Below are 15,931 nucleotides of genomic sequence, written 5' to 3'. Positions count from 1 at the left end.
TTAGTGTCATTTGTCCCCTAGCAGGTTTTAATCTTTGTCTGAGGGGGCACTTATTCTGCTTGGGTCTATGAATGCTGAGATGGCTGGTGCATAACAAGGCAATGCCTTTTAGGTCATCTGTTAATAAGTGTGACTCTAACTGTCCACAATCAAACTGAGACACATCTTTGGTCAACTCTCCTGCATTTGTTGAGTTAGAAGGGACCTACCAGGAGACATTCATGACTCAGGATTTGCTTCATTTTAGCAACTTCCTTGCCTAGGAGAGAGTATAAATGAGGCTATGATCAAGAACTTCTCCTTAAGAATGGAATCTTCGAGTGAGTCAACAAGAATGACCTGGTCAGCACTAATGGGGCCTTCTACTTGATAGAAACTTGCCATACCCTAAAGGAAGGTGACCTTGTCACAACCAACTTACTTTTTGAGGATATAGCTTTCTTGTGCCTCTCCCTTCTGCCTACAAGTCTTTCATTTTGTACAGCTCCTTGGAGATCATTTCTATATGCTAGGTGGGATGTTGCCCAGTTCATGAATCACTGAATAAAGCCTAGACCATCTTGCATTCTTAGGTTCATTGCATTTTTCACAATAGCTAAGATGTGAAAACAATCTAAATGTTCATTGATAGATGAATGGATAAAGAAAATGTGATATATTTAGACAATGGAATACTACCCAGCCATTAAAAAGAATGAACTCTTGCCATTTACAATAATAGGTGGACCTTGAGGGTATTATGCTAAGTAAAATAAAGAGATGAAAGTGAAAAAGTTGGCTTAAAACTCAACATTCAGAAAATGAAGATCATGGCATCTGGTCCCATCACTTTATGGCAAATAGATGGGAAACAATGGAAATAGTGACAGACTTTATTTTTGGGGTCTCCAAAATCACTGCAGATGGTGACTGCAGCCATAAAATTAGAAGATGCTTGCTCCTTGAAAGAAAAGCTATGACAAACCTAGATAACATGTTAAAATACAGAGACATTACTTTGCCAACAAAGGTCCATCTAGCCAAAGCTATGGTTTTCCCAGTAGTCATGTATGGATGTGAGTGTTGGACTATAAAGAAAGCTGCGTGCCAAAGAATTGATGCTTTTGAACTGTGGTGTTGGAGAAGACTCTTGAGAGTCCCTTGGACTGCAAGGAGATCCAACCAGTCCATTCTAAAGATCAGTCCTGAATATTCATTGGAAGGACTGATGCTGAAGCTGAAACTCCAATACCTTAGCCACCTGATGCGAAGAGCTGACTTTTCAGGCAGGAGGAGAAGGGGACAACAGAGGATGAGATGGTTGGATAGTATCACCAACTCAATAGACATGAGTTTGAGTAAGCTCTGGGAGTTGATGATGGACAGGGAAGCCTTGAGTGCTGCAGTCTATGGGGTCGCAAAGAGTTGGACATGACTGAGTGACTGAACTGAACTGAAAATAAATCAGACAGGGAAAGAAAAGTACTGCATGATTTCACTTATATGTAAGATCTAAAGCCATAAACAAACAATAAAACAGAAACAAACTCAGATACAGAAAACAGACTGGTGGTTTCCAGAAGGGAGAGTGGTTAGAGAGTGAGCAAAATGGATGAAAAGGATTAAGAGGTACAAACTTGCAGTGATAAAATAGCTAAGTACATGGAGATGTAATGTACAGCATGGGGAATATGGTTAATAACACTGTATTAGCTTTGTATCAGAGAAGGCAATGGCACCCCACTCCAGTACTCTTGCCTGGAAAATCCCATGGATGGAGGAGCCTGGTGGGCAGCAGTCCATGCGGTCGCTAAGAGTCGGACACGACTGAGCGACTTCACTTACAATTTTCAGTTTCATGCATTGGAGAAGGAGATGGCAACCCACTCCAGTATTCTTGCCTGGAGAATCCCAGGGATGAGGGAGCCTGGTGGGCTGCCGTCTATGGGGTCGCCCAGAGTCAGACACAACTGATGTGACTCAGCAGCAGCAACAGCTTTTTATGGTGACAGACTGTAACTAGACTTATCATGCTGATCATTTCATAATGTATATAAATGTTAGATCATTATTTTGTACCCCTAAACTAATTTAATACTATATGTCAGTCATGCTTCAATTTAAAAGTTAAAGTCAGTTAATTTTTTTTAAATAGTTCCAAAAGAAAGAAAAACAAAGCCCCCCCTCCCATAGACTTAGACTCTCTGGTGTTGTGGAGGTTGAAAGAAAGGATGAAGGGGGAGGGACAGGAAAAAGGTGGAGAGAATGGATTGGATCTCACAAGAATGTGAATGTGCAGATAAAAGCTCAACTTTCTGCTCTAAAAACTCTTGCAATATGAAACAATAAATTGCAATGCAAATTTGCTTCTCTAAGTAACAAGGGACTGAAATCCAGGCTCAGCTGGGTTCCCTGGATTTATTTATAAGGGGGAAAAATGTGCTTTGGATCACCTAGGGACCCTGACTGCATTTAAGATGACAATGTTTGCTGCAGATTCTCTCCTGGCTACCATTTCCTTGGAGCCTGTGGGCCTGGTTTGTGTTGAGAGATACCCCTGAGGTTATACCTACCATGAGGCTGAGGTAGGCTCCTGCCACCTGGCTTTCAGGGAACTAGAAAGTGATTTTGAGTAGCTATTCACCCTAAATTCTTGCCTGGAAAATTTCATGGACAGAGAAGCTTGGCAGGCTACAGTCCATGGGGCCACAGAGAGTTGGATATGACTGAGCCACTGAGCATGCAACACACACATTCATCCTAAATACCTTATCTCCCTACCCAGCCTACACTGCTACCAATTTCTGTCCTGTTCTTCGAATATTAAGGTAACTCACAAGAGAGAGTTTGGGGGAAATTCTGACTTAAGTGAATAATTTTTCCCTAAAAGAGTTGACTGATTTATAAGGGTACATAATCTTGGATGTTGAGTGGTAGAGGCTGGGCTGAGATTCAAGCCCTTGTCTTTCTGTTGCAGGAAGGGGAACCCCTTCCAGGGCCCAAAACTGGGCTCTTGTTTAACACTAGGAAATGAATTGTCTGAGGAGACACATGTGCTAACAAAGCAAGAGATTTTATTGGGAAAGGGCACCCGGGTGGAGAGCAGTAGCGTAAGGGAACCCAGGAGAACAGCTCTGCTACTTGGCTTGCAGTCTTGAGTTTTATGGTGATAGGATTAGTTTCTGGGTTGTCTTTAGCCAATCATTCTAACTCAGAGTACTTCCTGGTGGTGCATGCCTTGTTCAGCCAAGATGGATGCCAGTGAGGAGGATTCTGGGAGGTGGTCAGACATGTGGTGTCACCTTTTGACCTTTCCTGAACTCTTCTGGTTGGTGGTGGCTTATTAGTTCCATGTTCCTTACCAGGTCCTCCTGTCATAAAATAACTCATGCAAATGGTTACTATGGTGGCTGGCCAGGGTGGGCGGTTTCAGTCAGTCTGCTTCCCCTAACACCTCTGGCCCTAAAGCCCTTACATTGCTGCACTGGCAACTTAGATGATAAAAGTTCTGGGGAAGTTGAGGACAGAGAAGCCCCACATCTGGTGAATAGGTTTCTAACCCTTATCAAGAGCTTCTGACTGAGTTAGGTGCTGTCCTGAAAGTTCCTGAACATAGCCACACATACTAGATCTTCCTGAATCTTTGCCACAGTTACTCCCATTTTATAGATGTGGAAACTGGAGGCACTAAGAGGCTGATTTTCATGCCCAAAACAGTCAGTAAGTGGTAGGGTCTGGATTTGGTTTCAAGTCTGTCTGGTTTCAAGTCTACTCTAAGCCACACTGAGAATCCATCTCAGAGATGTTGAGCAGACTCAGACATGTGTCTTTTGCAGTGTTTTCCAGAATTCTTCCTCTTCTTCCTGAGCCCCTGATACACTGTTCTTCAGCTCAGTGAGACAGAAAAGCTAGTGACCCAGGATGCACCTTTAAGGGGAGCCCTACTGGACTCCTTATGCTAAATGAACTCCCCAGCACTATTAGTAACCCCATCATATGAGGCTCACTCCTTTCAGTTTTAAAGTGTTTCTGGTTCTTAAGAACCTTTTTTCAAATTGCAAATATCCTTGGATGTAACAAAAATCACAGTTAGGTCTAGGACCCTGAGAATGAAACCCAGGACCAAGATTTGGCTCTGGGGAGCAGAGAACTCAAATCTGGAAAAGATGCAGTATTAGAGGGCCTGGGGCAAATGTTGAAGATTCAGCCCCAGATGACTCTTGGTGACCCAGTGCCCATGGACACTTCCCATCAGCTCCGAGCCAGCCATCTACAGCAACTTGGGAGGAGTGGGATGGGATGGGGTCAGGTGACTCCTCTCATTGGTTTCCAACTGATGTTCACTTACTGTCATCAAGCTGTCTGATCAGAGGTCACCTCCAGACTCATCTCTCCTCTACCTTTCCTCAGGTGCATGGGGAAGGTCCATTCCCATGTCCATTCAAGCCTGAATGGAGGGATCTGACCAAGATTTTATCTTTGTTCCTTTCCCTGCCTCAGTAGACATTTGCAAGCTGGGAGGATTTTAAACCCCTCCAGCTCCCCTCCTTTCCCCAATCCTCCTATCTCTCCCATCTATTGTCATTGTTGGAATGAATCATGTAAACAAACATTAAAAAAAAAAAAAATCTACAGTAGCCCTAATTGAATCTTCCTGCTGCATTGTTATGGAGAAACAAGGACAATTTCCTGTCAGTTATTGAGCTATTTAGCAATTATTTCTTATCATTAGTTTGCAAATTCAAACAGCATCAAATTCTGTTTGCCAAGTTACAAAGGCATGGCATCATGGAAGGGCCCTCTTTGCAGGAGCCAGGCCTTCCTCAGCTCTCCCCACCTCCTTCCAGGCCTGCCAGCCTGCAGCAGCTTCTGCAAGAAAGATCAGTGCTCTGGGAGAGCCTGCATAATGGGTGTTTTGCTTCCTTTGGCACTCTCATTAGCTAATGGAGCGAGCTGCTTCCCAGGGGACTGACAGCCCCACGGGGGAGCTTGGAGTTGGCTTGTACATCTGCCAGCCCTGCGACTGGGTCACCTGGCAGGCCAGGTTCTACTAAATAGCTAAGCCAGATGAAGACGTGAGCATTCTACATTATCAACCTTCACCGTCTGTTTCCTTTGCCTACAGTCAGGTCTGTTTTTCTTAGTTATTTCTCAGGCACTCAGTTCACAGCACACATGCCCAGGAAGGCCACAGACACTGTCCCTGTCATTATAGATGCAAACACAGGCTGAAGAAGAGCATCAGTACAAGAGAACAGTCAGCAGGCCGTCATTCAAGGTGGGGGTGGCTTTAAACAATTCTCACAAATGACACTTGCTTCCAAGTAAAATTAGGTCAGATGTTTCTTGAGAACAGCCCGAGGGAGGGCAGAAGTCACAAATGACACAGCACCAGTGCATATACAAAATTCCCAACTATCACATTTTCTGGGTAACGGAACTGCAGGGAGCTTGTGGTCTGATTACTGTTAACTTTTGCTGTCAGCTGCTGACACCTACTTTCCACCAACCACCCCCCACCCCCAAAACTGGGAAGCTCCTTGATTGTACCACAAAAGCCTCTTGTTACCAAGCCAAACTTGTGTCTGCTTATTCCACACAGTAAAACCAGTCTACTGGGTTATGGTGAAGGTAAGTGCAGTATTTATTATAGGGAGCCAAGCAAGGAATCCAATAGCTAGTTCTCAAAACTCCTGAACTTCTTGATGGGTTTCAGCAAGACATTTTTAAAGGCAAGGTGATGGAGGGGTGTCCCAGGGTATGTGATCAGCTTGTGCACAATTCTCTGTTTGGTTGATGGTGAGGTAACAGGGTAGTGTCACAGAGGGTACTGTTATCAATCTTTAGGCTCCAGAAGGTCTGGGAGCTATGTGTTCATGATCATCAAGTAGTTAATTTCTTCCATTTGGTGGTGCTTTTATTATCTGAAAAACAACTCAGGAAATGTTCATCAGATATACTATTACCCAGGTAGTTCAGAGATGAGCTAAAACAGGAGACCTGGGGGCTGGGTCTGTCCTGGGAAAGCCCCATAAGGTCCTGCTTGGTTACAACTCTTCTCTCCACCTCTCCCACAACCCTCATGCCCAAAGGCCCAGCAAAATACTTAGAACATGTACAGGCTGATAGTAAGAGAACTGCAAAGGGAACAAGGATGAGTGGCTGTGTAAAAAACTACCCCTAAATTTAGCAGCTTAAACCAGCAAACATTTGTCATCTCACAAGTTCCATGGGTCAGGAATCTGGTATGTTTTGTTGAGTGCCTCTAGCCCACTATCTCTTAAGAGACTGAGGTTGCAAAGAAGTTCTTGGCAGATGCCTTGGACTCATCCAAGGCTAACAAGGTAGGGAATCTGCTTCCAAGGTTACTCATGAGGTCATGGGTATGTGGGTTGACCTTGGTACCTCTCTTAAAGGGTTCTTCCTTGAGTTGTGAAATCTAGAAGAGAGGTTCCTCAAGAAAGAAGCTGTGATTATTTTGTCACCTATATCAGATATGATGTCCCATCACTTTTTCTGTATTCTGTTTGGTAGAAGTGAGTCACCAGGTCCTCACTTACATAAGCCATGAATATCTGGAGGTGAGGATCACGGGGATCACTCGAAGGTCACCCACCACACAGATCTTCAAAAATCCAGTGTCTCTGGATTTCCTTCTCATCTTTTGTCTTCTCTTAATTAATTTAGCAGTAATTAGTGGAGCATCTCAGGAGAAGGCAATGCAACCCATTTCAGTACTCTTGCCTGGAAAATCCCATGGGCAGAGGAGCCTGGTAGGCTGCAATCCATGGGGTTGCTAAGAGTAGGACACGACTGAGCGACTTCGCTTTCACTTTTCCTTTTCATGCATTGGAGAAGGAAATGGCAACCCACTCCAGTGTTTTTGCCTGGAGAATCCCAGGGATGGGGGAGCCTGGTGGGCTGCCGTCTATGGGGTCGCACAGAGTTGGACATGATTGAAGCGACTTAGCAGTGGCAGTAGCAGTGGAGCATCTATAATGCACAACACCTTGTGATAAATACCAAGAGTAACGCAACAACACTTAATAACAGAGTTCCTTTCTTTCTTGGGGGCCCCATGTCCATGGATGAGATGAGACAAGACTATCTTGTCTTATCTTGGAAACAGCTTGAATGCTCAGGCTGAGGAACCAGTAGCACTATGGTAACTCTGATGAGGAAGCTAATTCTTTGGGGGAAATCAATTAGGGAAAGCTTCCTTTGCTCTAATCCACAAATAGGAAGGAAGGAGAGAAAAATAAAAAGAAGAAAGGAGGGAGAAAAGGAAGGTAGGTAAGATGGAAGCATGGAGGAAGAAGGAAGAAAAGATGAAAAGAAGGAAGGGAGGGAGGAAAAAAATGTGCCAGAGATGGCTTTCTAAATTCACTTCTTTTCTTAAAGATATTTTAATGATTCTCTTGTTGTTTTTCAGTCCCTAAGTCCTATCCAATTCTTTGCAAATCCATGGGCTGAAGCAGGCTAGGCTTCCCTACTACACAAATAAATTATCACTTAGACTGGGATTCAAAGCTTTTCCAACTGTCTGTTCTGTAACAGTCCCCACCCTAGTCTTACCTTTCACACTTAAATGGTGAAGTAAATCATTGGAGGACTCAGGATTTTAATCCAATCTCCCAAATTTCTAAAGCTCATATAATTTCTACCATACTACTCTGCTCCTCAAATCAGAGTAGTATGGTACAATACAATTTGACAACCAGGTAAATATGAGCAGCAGAGGAAAGGAACAGTTTGACCATCACTTTAGACTTCAACTGGAATGGATCTGGAAATGGTAATGCTGCTGCTTAAAAACAGGAGAAAGGTTGAAAATTTCTATTTTAGCTTGCCACTTTGAAGTTCTGACAGAACCTTTGAAAGGTAAAGTCCAAGGTGAAAAGTGAGCTTGGAGATATAGTGGAAGATTTTCAGAGTTGTCCTCTAAAAGGTTAAGAAGTAGTAAGTGAAGTGTTTGTTGAAATTTCCAATATTGACAAAAACCAACATTGATAGTTGTGGTTTTCTCACATAAGAGTATGAAAAAGTTAAACAGCAGAACCCCAGGTGTTGCAGTCTACAGGTGGTTGAAAAACAATTTTGCATTGTTTCATGCAAAACAGAAGGTATTCATGGAGAAATTGTTTTTCAATAGATAGGGGATTCTTTCCAGGGGAACTCAATTTGGAAGGGGCACTCTTCCCACCAAAAGCCACGGAAGCCTATGTAAAACTTTATGCCATGTGTGGTGGTTGGTGTTCAGTTGCTAAGTCATGTCCGTCTCTTTATGACCCCATGGACTGCAGCATGCCAGGCTTCCCTGTCCTTCACTGTCTCCTGGAGTTTGCCCAAGTTCATGTCCATTGAGGCAGTGATGCCATCCAACCATCTCATCCTCTGTTGCCCCCTTCTTCTCCTGCCCTCAGTCTTTTCCAGAAAAGGTTAGTTTTCATTTCAATCCTGCCACTTGTGGTGAGCAACCTCTAAGAGGGTCTCCAGTGACCCTAACCTCCTGGTATTCACACTCTTAAGTAAAGCCTCTTCCTGAGTGTGGGCTGGAGCTAGAAAGTCTCTTCAAGTAAGTAGAATGCAACAGAGGAGATGGGTTCATTTCTGAGATTAGGTTACAAAAAAGACTATATTTTCTATCTTGGGTGCCCCTCTCTGGCTCATACACTCATTTGCTCTGAGTGAAGACAGACACTATGATGTGACCAAGGAACTGATGTCTTTGGCCAACAGAGCTGAGCCTACCAACAGCCACAGGAGAGAGGTTGAAAGAGCATTTTCCTCCAGTCGAGCCTTCATAAGCCAGTATTTTGATCGTAGTCTGAAAGAGACACAGAGCAGAGGTGTCCAGTTAAGTCATTCCTGGATTTCTGACCTTCAGGAGCCCTAACAATACGCACATATCGCTTTAAGCCTTTGCACTTTGAGGAAATCTGTCACAGAGCAACAGATAACCGATGCGTCATTCCAAGTACCTCAAGGTGAAAGAAATGGCTAATCTAGTGCTGCTAACTGGAAGCTGGAGAAGAATGTCTCAGAGACTCAAAACACACCAGTTTTGCACAGATCAGTGTAGAAGTTGTCTGGAATTGGAATATAGAGATCTTTGGAAATAGATCCCAGTTCAAGAAAGTCATGAATTAACACAGGACATGAACTGAGAGTGAACAATAAAACAAAGGAGAAGATTCAAACAAAGTCAGACCAGAGACAGTTCTCTTGTTCACTCACTAAGTCTTGTCTGACTCTTTGTGACCCCATGGACTGTAGCATGCCAGGCTTCTCTATCCTTCACTATCTCCCAGAGTTTGTTCAAATTCATGATCATTGAGTCACTGATGCCATCCAAGCATCTCATCCTCTTTCTTTCCTTCTTCTCTTGCCTTCAGTCTTTCCAGCATCAGGGTCTTTTCTAATGAGTCGGCTTGTCACATCAGGTGGCTGAAGTATTGGATCTTCAGTTTCAATACCAGTACTTGCAATGAATATTCAGGGTTGATTTCTTTTAGGATTGACTGGTTTGATCTCCTTGCCATTCAAGGAGATAGTTCCCTTAGTTTCTCCAGAAAGAGATTTCACAAAAGTCTCAGGTCAGAAAGTATTAGGAATGAAACCAGAGTATCACAGTCATGATATCTACATGTTAATTGTAGTATGTAATACATAGAACAAGGGTCTCAAAGCTCAACCCAAGGCTTGTTACTATGATATTGTGAATGTCTAAACAACAATCTGTACTATCAGCCAGGGTTTGTTTAAAAAGTAGCTAATCTGCATCTATGGGGTTCAGGAGGCTCAGCACTAGAGAAACCGCCTGCTGATGCAGGAGACGTGAGTTTGATACCTGGTTTGGGAAGATCCTTAGAGAAGGAAATGGCAACCCACTCCAGTATTCTTTCCAGGAAAATCCCATGGACAGAGCAGCATGGCGGGCTACAGCCCATAGGGCACAAAAGAGATGGACGTGACTTAGAGACGAAACAGCAACAACAACAGCCTGCATCTATAATCACCGATTATGTGCTGGGCACCTTTCCTAGTACTTTACATGTCAAAAGTGACCTCCCGAGGTAGGCACTATTATCAACATCACTTTGTAAATAAGAAAACTGAAGCAGAGAAACTTTAAATAGCTTGCTTAAGCACCTAGCCAGGAAGTGGTAGAATCAGAATTTGAGAATCCGTTTAGTGCTACTACTCTGAAATACATTTCTGATGAGCCTTTTCCTGGAAAGGTAAAGAAAGGGGGCAGTGTTTAGTCCTGAAGGCAGAAAACAAGGTTAAGAAAATTTTTAACCTTCCAGATGGTATAAAAGAGAAGAAAATAAGTCACTCTATGGGAAAAGTGAGAGAGGGTGAACTGGACCTTTCTGATCGACCCTCCAGATCTATGCTGTGCCCTGATCTACATAGCTCTGTGTTCTAGGAGGCTGATGTATAGAAACCACAATAACTTTCTCACTTGTTTCCTGGTTTCCACTCGGTTTGGGGCCAAAAAGAGGTACTTGCAGAGGTTTAGGATAAAGGGGGCTTCAGTTTCCTCCTTGTTGAGTTGTCATGAGCTTGTTGCATCCTCTTAGAGGATCAGAGCTCTTGCCTGGCAGCCCTGTCTGTAGAACTACCTTCTCCAGGTCTCAGTAAGCCCTCTGTCCCTGTCTGTAAACCCACAGCATGGTGGCCAGTCCTGGAGATATTGTAATATTCTTTATGGCTTCCTGAACCCTGCCACATCTTTGTATATAGTCCCCTTATTAAACTCTCTCTTGTTTGAATACATCATTTGCCTTCTGCTGTGATCCTGGTCAGACCTTAGGGTTTACCTACCACATCCTGGAAACTTGCCTAGAAGTTTGAGGGAAAGAAGATTTCAAAAGTAGCACTGTCTGGTGTCACTCACATTATCGTTCCTTTCTGTTCCTTGTGGTCTTGAGCCAGGGTCTCACAGAGAGAGATAGAGATGTAAGGGCTCCAGTAAAATGAAAGGTCGTATCACCAAACATGAGTGAGAAAACAAAACAGGAGGTGACCCTGCAGCCAAATGGAAAATTACAATAGTTACTCAGAGGCCACTTTTAGACAATCTCAGGGTCCTTTAAACATAAAAGGCAACATTTGTAGGGCTGCTTCTCCAGCATTTTTGCCATAAAAGTCTATAAACCGGAGAACACCATCACTGTGACCAATTTCCCATGATTGTGCTCTCAGTTGATGTAGCCCCAGGGAAACTAAAATGATGTATATTTATGCTGTTGAAAGTAGTTATTAATTTGTATAACGTTCAGGAGTAAAATGTGTACCGATAAGGAGAATAGGTTATACACAGCTGACAGCTTAGTCAAAATTCTGGTGAACCAGACTAAACTATTTGAAAAGGAAGAAAAACAGATTGTTGGTGTTGTGGCAGTCAAGGAAATTAGGTGTCTCTCATTGGTAATGTATTGCCACATAGATTCTGTGTAGAGGTTCCAGAGCTTGGACCACAAGGAAGATGAGAATAGATTCAAGTTCACTGAGAAATCCTCAACTCTTGTCTTTCAGTCTCCCTCTAGAATCTACTTTCACAGGGCTAGGCTTCAACAAACCACAGCTGGCAGGTCAAATCTGCTGAATTCAAGGTTTCACATTTCAAAAATTTTATATAAATATTATAATGCAGGGCTGTTCCTGAAACTTGCTTTTCTCCGCTGGTTTTTATCCATATGATATCTATAGTTTTAGATCCCTGGGCAAGAGAAAATTTTTAGAAGCCTTGGGTAAGAAGCTTTAGGTATATGCCTAAAATATGAGTTTTGGAAGTTGGGAAAGGGCTGGCACATCTCAACATACTGAATCCAACCACAACATACAGCATTGACTCTGCCCTGAAGAGCTAAAGGCAGGTCTACACAGGCTGAGGCAGAGGACATGACATGGTAAATTGATTGATTTTTGTGACAAAAACCAACTTTTGACAATCAATTTTGTCACAAAAAATCAATCTTGTTTAGAATGGAAAGCTTATCTCATTCCTGGGAAATTCAGAACATAGAGAAACAATGGAAGATCAACTGAAAACTAGCGTGTTATAAAGCTATTAGAAACTGTGTTTTGAATCTGCCAAAACCTCTTGCCTCAGCATTGTGTTGGCATAACTTAGATACCTAGAAAGCGTGTGTTGAGTAAAGACACGCTCTTTATGCTAAAATCTTAAAATAGAGCGCTGTTCACTTATGTCTGTATAGATAGTATGTGATCTAATCAGTCATGTGTAACTGTGCTCTCCTGGTGTGTATCTACCTATCTATCTATGTATCTATATAGCTTGAGTAATTTCCAATGTGGGTAATTAGCGACATCACTTGGAATTCTTCACGGATATGACATTAGGGTGAACCCCTGTAGATGATGCTAAAATTGATTGGATAGGCTCAGTATTAACTGGATTTTGGTTTTTATCTCACTGAAATATCAGTAATCAAATGTCAATATCTCACTGCAATATCAGTAATCAAATGTCAATTGCTACTGTCATTGATTCATTATGACATTCTTTCATACACCTGAATTTTAATAATTTTAATTTTGATAAAAAAAAACCTTTCAACAGGTTTTAAACCAAAGTATTAATTTGTGCTCATGATTGTATATAGTAATAACATATATAGTAACAATACAATAATAATAATTATTAAAGCTCCTGAAATAGAGGAGAGGGGAGGGAGAAAACTTCTGTAATGAATAAATGCATTTCTAATTCACTCAGAGCTGAAGTCCATCTCAGCTGTGAGAAGAAAATGCACCTTTTTATCTTCTCAATATCATTGTTATTTATATCTCACCTACAATCTATGCTATAAAACTTTAAGAGTGAAAAGTTTTAAACGACATTCAGGTTTCAGGAAGATCCTGTATAAAGAGAAAGAACAGGTTGGTTCACATAAACAGGCACATATATCGGCAAGCTGACATGTACAAATATAGACACCATCTAAAGAGGGCTATGAGGAGGGAGCCGTGTCAGAGCTGATGAATTATTCATCACCTGTTCTGCAGAGTGAACACTATCAGGTAATGATCTGTAATTATTAATAAATAATTTAAGCTTTAATAGCTCTGAAATGAAATGCTTAATTGCATCACAACATAATTAATGGAATTAGCTGCAATGTTTAAAATGAGACTTTTTTTTCTTCATTCTTTCTTTTTCACATTTTCTTCATCCCCAGTGCCGGTAACCCAGAGGATAAATAGAATGATTAAACTGTAAATGAGTGTGTGTGTGTGTTTCAGCATGGGAATATGCAAGTGGGTTTGTTCTGTGACTCTTGATATCCAAGGTACTCCAGGAAGGAGGGAAATGAGCTTTGGCAATTCATCACTGACAATAACCCTAGTGGAGAATTTTCCTCAGGTTGACACAATATTTAATTCAGCAAATACAAAAGACCTACTATACACATGGACATGAATTTGAGCAAACCCTGGGAGATAGATAGTGGAGGACAGAGGAGCCTGGGGGGCTACAGTTCATGGAGGCACAAAGAATCAGACAGGAATCAGCAACTGAGCAGCAAATAACAATTATGCCCAAAGATTTGTGGCTGGTGTGACAGGGTCAGTGAGGAGAGAGGAAGGAAGGGAGTGGTGGTTCCAAACACAAATGAGAGGAATTCCTGGCCCTTTGGAGTTCATGGTCTAGTTTACAAACTTGTAGGTAAAACTGGAAAAGATAGAAGAAAGATCAGTAGATCCAAGGGGAAGCTTGGTGGACCCCAGTGGCTCACAGGGCCCCAGATCCCATCCAGCATGGAAGCTCCATCAGCCTTGTCACTGTAGGATCCATAGTGGTTCACAGAGCTCTGAATACCCCTGCATTATCCCTGGGCTCCCAGACTTTCTCTACCTTTACCTCCTTTTTGGAAATCCGGGCTCCAGCCTCTTGCTTGCTATTGTTATTGTTGTTCAGTTGCTAAATCGTGTCTGACCCTTTTGTAAGCCTATGGACTATAGCCCCCTAGGCTCCTCTGTTCATGGAATTCTCCAGGCTAGAATACTGAATGGGATGACATTTCCTTCTCCAAGTGATCTTCCTGACCCAGGGATCAAACTTGGTTCTCCTGCATTTCAGGCAGTTTCCTTACCATCTGAACCACCAGGTTAGAGCAGCTTAAATTTATAGACAAGAAAATGGAAGCTTCAGTTAGAAATTTTCAGAGACTTGCATTTTGCAACTCTATCAAAAGGTGGCTTGGCCTCTGCTCCACCTCTTGTGTTTTACACCCACACCCTTTCTCTGCTACAGGAGTAAAAGGTACTCACTTCCCTGTCATTTGACTTCTGGCTTGGCCTTAAGGCTTGCTTTGACCATTGGGCCAGTGGATGTGACTTGAGTAAAGGCTTGAAATGTGCTTGTGTGGTTGGGTTTACTCTCCTGGGCCCTTGCCTTTCTCCAGGAATAGAAAATGTTTCAGAGAACCACTGGTTCAAGGAAGTTGTAAAACAGGCAGAAGAAACCTGAAAGTGTCCTCTCCTTGAAGCCAGACTCAGCCACCTACAACGTAGAGGAGCTGATCTCCAGTGACCAGCAGATCAGTAGCCTGAAGCAAACCTACCCAGCTGACCTGCACACTAGTGAGTGAGGAAATAAAAGCTTATTGTTATATGCCATTGAGATTTTGTGGTTATTTGTTATGTAGCATTATTGTGACAATAGCTGACTAATACCACTCCTCCATTCCACCCTCAGGCATTCTTAGATATGGACACTTAATTCTTTTCAACATTACTTATTACACTAAGCCAAGACATTTTTAAGACAAGTTCCCAAGCCCTTATTCCAACCAGATGGCTCCCCTCGAGCACTCACTGTAGAAATTCTGGAACAATCACAAGGCAGCTAGCAGTTAGTAGAGCTGGGATTCGAATCCATCTTTTTGACTCAGAAGCCTAGCTTTCAGGGCTGAATTAAAGGGTCTATCAAATATAAATGAACCCATATTGAAGTCCCCAAATGAAAGTGCCTGCCAAGGCCTGCAGGAGAGGGTTCTCTGCCTCCAGATTATCCACATTACCTCCAAGTGGCCCACTGTTCCTTCTTTCACCTCTTATTTCTTGCACGGTCATTGTGTGGCACTGTGCCTTCACTCCCACTCTTCATCTAGCCTCAAGATGTTATTGAAGCCGTGTGTGTGTGTGGCTCTGGCTGCTCACTGCTTAGAAGCCAATAAACAGGCCAGGCTGGTGGAAAAGAAAGTTTGTTTTCTTTCAGTTCAGTTCGGCTGCTCAGTCATGTCCAACCCTTTGTGACCCCATGGACTGAAGCACGCCAGGCTTCCCTGTCTATCACCAACTCCCGGAGTTTACTCAAACCCATGTCCATTGAGTCAGTGATGCCATCCAACCATCTCATCCTCTGCCATCCCCTTCTCCTGCCTTCAGTCTTTCCCAGCATCAGGGTCTTTTCAAACGAGTCAGTTCTTCACATCAGGTGGCCAAAGTATTGGAGTTTCAGCATCAGCATCAGTCCTTCCAATGAATATTCAGGAGTGATTTCCTTTAGGATGGACTGATTGGATCTCCTTGCAGGCAAGGGACTCTCAAGAGTCTTCTCCAACACCACAGTTCAAAAGCATCAATTCTTCAGTGCTCAGCTTTCTTCACAGTCCAACTCTCATATCCATACATGACTACTGGAAAAATCATACCTTTGACTAGACAGACGTTTGTTGGCAAAGTAACATCTCTGATTTTTAATATGCTGTTTAGGTTCATCATAGCTTTTCTTCCAAGGAGCAAGTGTTTTTTAATTTCATGGCTACAGTCACCATCTGCAGTGATTTTGCTGCTGCTGCTAAGTCGCTTCAGTCGTGTCTGACTCTGTGTGACCCCATGGACTGCAGCCTACCAGGCTTCTCTGTCCATGGGATTCTCCAGGCAAGAACATTGCAGTGGGTTGCTATTTAGTGAT

This window comes from Bison bison, unplaced genomic scaffold, assembly GCF_000754665.1.
Source record: "Bison bison bison isolate TAMUID 2011002044 unplaced genomic scaffold, Bison_UMD1.0 scf7180017864217, whole genome shotgun sequence".
Classification (NCBI taxonomy): Eukaryota; Metazoa; Chordata; class Mammalia; order Artiodactyla; family Bovidae; genus Bison; species Bison bison.
The sequence above is the reverse complement of the archived record's forward strand: the minus strand, read 5'-3'. Positions refer to the sequence as shown.